The 8,603-nt window shown below is 39.6% G+C and overlaps 1 non-coding gene across 1 annotated transcript; it reads left to right on the forward strand.

Moving 5' to 3' along the window:
- Window positions 1-8,148: 8,148 nt before the first annotated feature.
- LOC131013727 (small nucleolar RNA R71) lies at window positions 8,149-8,255 on the forward strand. Its single transcript, XR_009097814.1, has one exon. It is a non-coding gene; the product is annotated as a small nucleolar RNA R71 (small nucleolar RNA).
- Window positions 8,256-8,603: the final 348 nt, after the last annotated feature.

Genomic DNA, 8,603 nt, shown 5'->3' on the forward strand with positions numbered 1-8,603 from the left:
CTAAAACTCACGTCCTAGCCCAGATTTCCCACAGACGGCGCCAGCTGGTAAAGCATAAATGAACGACGAATGTTTGTTTGGTGAATTATCGATGAATTATGGATTTTACCTAGAGATTGATCGGAAAAGTGAAAGGAGCTTGCTAAATTGCTGAGAGCACGAGAGAATATAATTGCAATAGTAAAAGTATTGAAACCGTAAGGTTACAAGGTGCGTTCATGCGACTATTTATAGATTACATGCTAGGGGTAAATAGTAATTTCACCTTCGAAGCATGCTTCATGCGTGGTCAAGGTCATAGTGGTAATTTTGCCCCCCAGGCGGGCGAATCCTCCGCTCTTCAGCGACTCCTCTGGCATAAACGGCTTCTCTGGCGTAGGTGACTTCTCTGGCAAGGGCCATTTCTCTAGCAAGAGCCATTTCTCTGATCGGGAATGATTTCCCCGACATATCCTCTCCTCTGGTGAGGTCCGTTCCTCTGATAAAGACGATTCCTCTGTTCTGCATATATTACCCTTCATCAAGTTGCCTGTTTTCTTTCCAGGTTGAGCGAAGGACTTCAGGTGGGCAATATTTTGAGTATTCTTATATCATACGAGCTTTTTAAACTGTTTTAATGATGTTATGAGTTTATCAAATGTTTTGAGATAAATGATGTTTGAGAACTGTTTGACTTGCCGATTTTTGTTGATAATGACTTGTGTGTTATCCTCTACGGATGAGACGAATTTGGTCCTGCCACAAGCGGGATTTTGTGCACAGAGGTGACTGTGAGCCGTCTTCGGGTCGGCCGGTCACGGTACTTGAGAGGGAGGCCTACTTCTCAGTACCTTTGATGATGATGAGTTGTAGATGTGGTACATACATGATGAGTATTTTGATAGCGCTATCGTTTCTTTATGATGACATGTTTATTAAAACTGCATGCACAGATTCATTTACGCTAACTTTATTCTTGTGTATTGCTGAGATGTGGCAAGTTTCAAACCTATAGCTCTAAGAGCACCTTTCTTGTTTTTCGGCGTTTGCCCACTGAGTATTATGTACTCACGCCCTGCATGTATTTCTAAATGTGCAGGCTAAACGAGGAGCGAGATTGGTCTGGTGCTGGTGGGGATTTGTTTAGCTGATGTATTTACTTTATCGCATTTCCTTTTTGTTGATAGAGACTTGATGATTGAGATACTTTGTTTTTCTTTCAAAATCAAGCAATTTACTCACGGTTATATGTCTTCATACATATAATCGATTCGCCTTTTGCTGCGATACTCTGAATATTATGATTCCTTATGAAAAATGAACTATACCCGCTTTGTTTTTGTTCTTGAAATCCTGATAATTACGAAGTTATGACGATGTTGACGTTTATACCCCTGGAGTTGATTTATGGAGTTTTCCTTAGCACTTTTTCATGCGAGCTTCCGCTTGATGTTCAATCTATTCTTCTTGTCTTTTATTCTTTTAAAATAGTCGTATCGATACTCAGTCCACGCTATCACTAGCGTCGGGGATCAGGCTGCGACAAGAGGAAAAAGAGTGCCCGTCGACAAAGGGAAAAACCAAAAGAAAAATCCAGTGTGAAGGTGGAGATGGGACGACCTCAGGAGCTCCGGCCGAACCATTGCCTCTAGGAAGTCCCGATATAACATAAACCGGAGGTAGGAAAATCACCATAAAACCACCAACAGAAAGCCATAACCAGAAAAAATAAAACAAGAGAAAACAGCAGAGAACACATGTCCGGTAAAACAACACATGTGAGAAGAGACAACCCAAAGGAAACAGCCATGAAGGAGCAGGGCCCAGCGCACCGGGACCTTGGAAAACCCCAAACATGTTGCTCCTAACCCAACCGCCAACGGCACCAAACTAAGCCATACGACAGAAACAACGAGTAACATCATGATCACTATTTTTACTAGCGATAAAACTGCAACTAAACAGTGTAATTGTAGCACGAAAACAGCAAGCAGAGTATCATATCCACATGGACTATTATAATGAATCACCTTAAATAATCCTAAGTAAACTCTAATAATATTCAGGCAAAGCAAACAGATTAAAGATTTCAATCAAAACTAAACTTAGAACACAACTGTTGGGAACTTAATGAAATATCCTAGCCCTTGTTTTGATGATACCAAAATCCTTAGGTTTTCTTAGTAATAAACTAGAACCTTTCGAACTCAAATGTTGGAGTTCACCTTCTAGTTTGTTTAGTGTTCTTAAGACTGAAGACCGGAGAAATGAAAAATGAAGAATGAAGGACTGAAAAACTCAACTAATGTTCGCGATTAAAGGCAGAGTCAAATACTGATATTTAACTAAACGAGTTTCTCAACTAAAGAATCAGTTATGACTGATTCATTAATGCAGGCCACGTGGATTCAGCGGACTGATACTAAAGTCAAATATCAGTTAACATTCTTCCTCGGACTGATACTCCAGAAGCTTAAAGGAAAGCCACGCACGTCAAAGTACAGCCGCATTAAATGCAGAGATACAGAGGGTCGTCCTTTCACTGCAGAGCATTCCTTTTTGGTGATTACTTTTTAGAGGCGCCTTACATCTGGTGTCTGAGTAGCCGTTTCTCACCAAACAAGGAACGTCGAAGATTGAAGCCCCAGCCAAATTCGAATTACTCTCCAACGGATGAATTCTTAAAGACCATCTCCGCCAACGGATCTATTCAAGACCTCTCCTATAAATATAGCTCGAGGATCGCTTCAATCTTCACCGATTCAAATACACAAGCTAAAACACTGTCGAAATCACAGCTCAGCCAATCAAAGCCTTCCCAAGTTTGAATCGAAGAAGAGAATCCCAAAGCCAAAATCAGTCCATTGTTGATTACATACATTCTCTTAGAACCTTAGGTAAATACTTGTTTATCCAAAACCTGAGTTACCAATTACAGAGAGCTTGTTCTCTGTGATCTAGTTGGTAGTTTTCGAACCTCCTTTCAACTGATCGAAAAGAGAGTTTGAGCCGAGAGGAGTTTAGACCAGTGTTCTGACTCCAAGAGATCTTAGCTAGCGCTAGCAAAGGCATTGTTGTGTCTTAGCGTGCTAAGAGTGTTTGAGAAATCCAACCCAGTGTGTTGGTACTGAAAATTTGATTTTTAGTTGTAAGGTTTGTTGTGCACCCGTAAGCACAAGCCCAGAGTGTTTGTCAGTGTGATCAACTGACCGTGAACGTAGGAATTAGATTCTGAACCACGTAAAAATCTCTTTGTTATCACTTTCAGTCTTTACTTTCTTATCTGCGCACAAACTCTTAGTTAACTGAAACTGATTAATTGCAAAGTGAAACTAAAATCTTGACAACGTGTTAATCACAAAGGCTATTTCAAAAGAAAAGTTTTCCGCTGCCAGTGTTATTAGTCTAACTGATCAATCTTCGGATAGTCAGTAAGATTCATAACACTCCTCTGTTTTACAACAAGACTGAAGCCTCACGCATATCACTTAAACCCTTGCGCTTAACTGATATCTCTTTACTGAAGAGAGATTCAGTATCAGTCTTCAACCTTTGCAACTGAAGTTTTCTTTAACTCTTTCATCAGTCAAAAGGTTGTGTTTATTTTTAAAATAGCATATAGGTGTATTTCACCCCCCCATACACCTATCCTCACCTTCTGGGACCTAACAACAACAAATAAAATTCAGGTAGAAAAATCAAATGATAAAACGACTGATCTTAGGGAAGTAAAAATCATTAACCAAATTCACATAACCAATCTATAAATCCTATTTACCCGTTTAATCCAGTTATGATGAGAGATCACTTATTTAACTGATTATTCTCGCTAGAGCAGCAATGATCGTAGATTAGTAAATTATCTATCACCGTTAGGTCTCAAGAAATTCTACTAACTCCCAAAAACTCCTAGGAATAGCTCCCAATGATCCACCTATCTCCGTTAGGTCTCAAGGTTAAAATCATATCATACATTCCTGAATCCGCTAAACAGTTATCTCTGTTAGGTCTCAAACCGAATAGCTATACATGCAAACTATTGATAAGATAATTCATAAGAATTCAAGCACCATGAATTATGAATCATAAACTGGAAGGCAAATAGATATTAACAAATTAATCACATGAACCTAATTAACTATTTACAAACCCTAAAATCAGATTAAAAACTTAGCCAGACATAGTAAAAGAAAACATAAACATAATTAATAAGAAAGTAATTGTAAAAACTGAATTAAATAAAACTCTGAATAAAACTGGAAGAATAATCTTGAATCTTCAATCTTTGGAGAAATCCAATCCAAGCTCTAAAAACTAGAAAGCAATAAAAACTAAAAGCTATCAAACTGAGAAAATAAAGTTGGGAACCCCCAATAGGTCAAAAGAAAGACCTATATTTAATTCAGAGTTTGAAACCCACAAAAACTCTAATAAAAGGAAAAACTCGAAAAACAGCCCGACTTGGCGACCAACTCGGCGACCGCCGAGTGGGTCGCCGTTTTATGCCTTCAAAAACCACCAAATCGGCACTAGCCGAATGTGCAACTCAAAGCATAAAACTGAAACAGGGACTCCGGCGACCTACTCGGCGGTCGCCGTCTAGGTCGCCAATTTTATTCTTCAAAGTCACTGATTTTGGCGACCAACTCCAGTGGGTCACCGAGTTTGGACTATTGCGCGCGATATTTTTGTTTAAGCCATATCTTCCTTGTCCGAACTCCGATTTGCAATCCATTTATACTCCCGAACTCCTCTCGAGACGAACTACAACTTCTACTTCTGAACATTTTACCAAATTCAATCTCAAAATTCCTGTAAATTCCATCGAAGTTCGGGCAAGTATCATATTTCACAAGATAAAGTAATATAGGCACAAAACAACTATCCAACACTCAATTTCCTATGAAATTGAGATCATATGAACACTAAAAACCATAAAAATATGAGTATTATCAAGTTCCCCAAACTTAAGATGTTGTTCGTCCTCGAACAACGAGAAGAACAAAACAATGAACTCGAATGGGTAAGAAAATTAGATCATCGATGCGTCAAAAAAATAAAATTAAAAGATCCTCTCAACTCCTCAACATATGAACATGACAATCACTAATAAACACAATCGATGGCAAAATCAACCTTGACATCCAACAATTGACTCTCAAGATAAAGTGTTTCACTAAACTCTCAATAAATTGGAATGGACGTGTATACTCTCATCGAATTCAATGTAAGATGGATCACTTACCATAAGCTTGGCAAGCTTTTACAATCTCCATCACTAAGAATATGCTAGGACTATGATCAAATAGGTCTTTTAATTGGGTTATAATGTAGGGACATTGGTTAAGATAGGGGAAATATAGTCTAAGTGACTCAAATACATCAAGAACACCAACCTTATGACTTCACCATCGAGTATGGAATAAATTCCATGTTCCACTTAACTATATCTCCATAAACAACACCAACCAAGGGATATAATCATCATAATTCAAGACTAGACACTCTTTTATGCTCTTCATTTTTTATTTTTTATTTCTAACCAACGAAGTTGATTTTCTATGAATATTTCAATAAACACTCGACTTTCACAATTCATTTTTTTTTTTCATGAAGTTTTTTATTTCTTTACTTTTTCTTCTAGAGCTTATAAGAGTGAAAAGTACCCATTTTTTCATCCCTTCTTTCTACGACCCATTATAATTCACAACACAAGGATCCCATAAACTTCATCACCCCCTATCATCCGGCTAGAGAATAAAGACTAATTAAGCTAAAAAATGGATAGCAAAGGATAATGTTTAAAGGACAGTGTTTGGGATAAGATGTGACTTACAAAAGAGGGCCTAAAATCATCTCAAAATTATGAGCACAACAACAATCTCGACTAAGAATCATGGCAAGTTCTAGAAGTTCACTACACGCATGACAACACTCAAAACAAAGAACAAACTGCAAATAATGGACAATTATGGTTCAAATTCTCACAGGCTTGTTCAACGTCAAAAGTCAAGGCTCAAATTACTCATCAATCATGTGAATCAGCTCAAATCATATTCAAATCATCAAGAAAAATCGGGTATCACCAGTTTCGCAGAAATCATCACAGACATCTTACCAATTCTCTAATGGAGCAATATACATCACATGCACAACAAATGGACTATGTCTGAGAAAAATATCAATTAAGCACAAGCCCAAAGTAGCTAAACTACGAATACAGCATCAAAAACCAAACAAAAACAACCACATTAGGCAAAAAAATAATGCAAACCATAGCCAATCTCCATCCCCCCAAACTTATTAAAGAGCAAAAGCTGGAAAATAAGTTTGGAGGGAACAATAGATAAAGGTTATGGTTAGCATACTCATAGTTCTAAATCATGATGACGATCCCCCGCTCTCAGTGCTGGAACTCCTGCAACGGCTATCGGAGCTCTTCTTGTATCGCCATCTACCTGAGCCGATTTTTTTTTGAAAGCAAAGAAAAACGTGAAAAACACCAGAAAAGCATAAAAACAAAAATTAAAAAACAAAAGAAAAAAAATAAGTAAAAATTGGGTTACCTCCCAATAAGTAATTAATTTAACGTCTAGAGCTCGACGATACCTCATAGCCTCAATGAACATCTAACGCAGCTGGCGTGATACCGCCCAACATGAACAGAGGCAGAAGGCCCATGCGCATCAGCCGCACAAAAAAATGTCACTTCCATTCGGCACATCTATCATAGCTCGCCCCGTAGCTAAGAATGATCGACCAAGGATCAACGGCGGATTCGCATCTTCTTGTATATCGAGGACCAAGAAATTTGTAGGGAAGACAAGCTTGTCAACCTTCACAAAGATGTCCTCAAGCTGGCCTCTCGGCTTCACTCTTGATTGATCCGCCATCTGAATCACCATCGATGTCGGCTTGAGATCTCCAATTCCCAAACGCTTGAAAACAAAGATGGGCATCACATTTACACTAGCCCCTAGTTCACAAAGAGCTTCGAGAAAGAGCTCTCCTCCAATCTCACACTCAATGGTGAAGCTACCCGGTTTGTTCTTCTAAAAAAGTAGCTTCATTGGCAGCTCAGTGCACACATCTTTTGTCAATGGGCTCTCTTCCTCATCACCTGTCTTCTCAGCGTGGACAACTGCCTTCTCTTTCTTTCCATCTAAAACCTCAAGCTTGGCTCCCTCGGTGTCCACTTTTTTACCCGGCTTCATCACACATTGCTCTTCGAGCACATCTCTCTTCATTAGCCTACGGGGAAACAGAGCCTTAGGGATGTATTCCCTAAGTGGAACATGAGCCTTGTATGATTCTTCAATCAAAGATTCATGCGCCTTGCCCGTCTCCTCACAGTTTGCCACGAAAAAATCAATCGCCTCCTCATCTTCTAGGGACAAATGCCATCAAAAATTGCATTGCACTGCCCCTTCTGCTTGCCTTCGGTACGTCCAGGCCTGATCTGCGCAGCTAAGTGGTTAGCCATTTGGTTAACTTGCGGCTCCAATATTTTCATCTGCTTTGACAGAGTTGAAACAGTATTCCCCAAATTAGCCAATTGACCAACTTGTTGCTCAAGATTGGAAATCTTAGTTCCCACAGTTGTCTCCACACTAGATATTTTCACCAGTATTTGTTTCAATCTCTCATCCAACGACCCTTTCTTCGGCTCATTAATCACTCATCCACTAGAAACAGAGAAACCAGGTGGAGGCTGCAAAGCATTGTTGGGATTGGAATAGGAAAAATTTGGATGATTTCTATTGTTGGGATGATACGGCGGATTTCCTCCTTGATATCCCTAATAGCATGGCCTCAATTGATTTTGGCTTTGATGAACATAATTGACCCCATCAAACTACGGTGTATTTAGATGAACTAGTCCGCTGAAAGATCTGAGCAAGCAGTGTTTTCCTCTCAAACTTGTACTGCTTTTAGAGAGCTGTATATTTCTCCTTAAAATCGTCATTCTCCTCCTGAACAGCTGCAACTCTCTGTGTAGAGCTTCTGTCATTCGACCATTGATAACTATTAGAGGTCATCTCCTCTATCACTCTGTAAGCCTCCTTAGTGTCTCTATGAAGAAGACACCCACCAACAGTAGCATCCACCATGCTTTTAGTTAGACTAGTCAGACCATTATAAAAGTGAATGATCTGTTGGTCCTCCGTGAAGCCATGTTGGGGACAGTTTCTGAGCAGCTCGCGGAATCTTTCCCAAGCATCATGAATAGTCTCATCTCCAAGTTAGGTAAAGTGGGAAATTTCTGCTATGATTTTCTGAGCTTTAGAGGGTGGAAAATACTTTACCATAAACGCTTTACATAGATCCTCCCAGCCAGCAATGGCTGACCTATCCAAGCTTTTGAACCACTCCTTAGCTCTGTCTCTGAGAGAGAATCCAAACATCTTCATCCTGATGGCATCCGGTGGCACTCCATTCTGCTTGATAGTATCGCAGATATCCAGAAATTGAGTCAGATGCGCATGCGGATTTTCAGTTGCAGCCCCACTAAACTGCTCAGCCTACACCATATTGATCAATCCCAGCTTTAGCTCAAACGTGTTGGCCTACACAGTTGGCCCCCATCCGCTTCCTTGGAATTGATCACTCGAGGTTGATAGATC

Source organism: Salvia miltiorrhiza, chromosome 2 (assembly GCF_028751815.1).
Source record: "Salvia miltiorrhiza cultivar Shanhuang (shh) chromosome 2, IMPLAD_Smil_shh, whole genome shotgun sequence".
Taxonomy (NCBI): Eukaryota; Viridiplantae; Streptophyta; class Magnoliopsida; order Lamiales; family Lamiaceae; genus Salvia; species Salvia miltiorrhiza.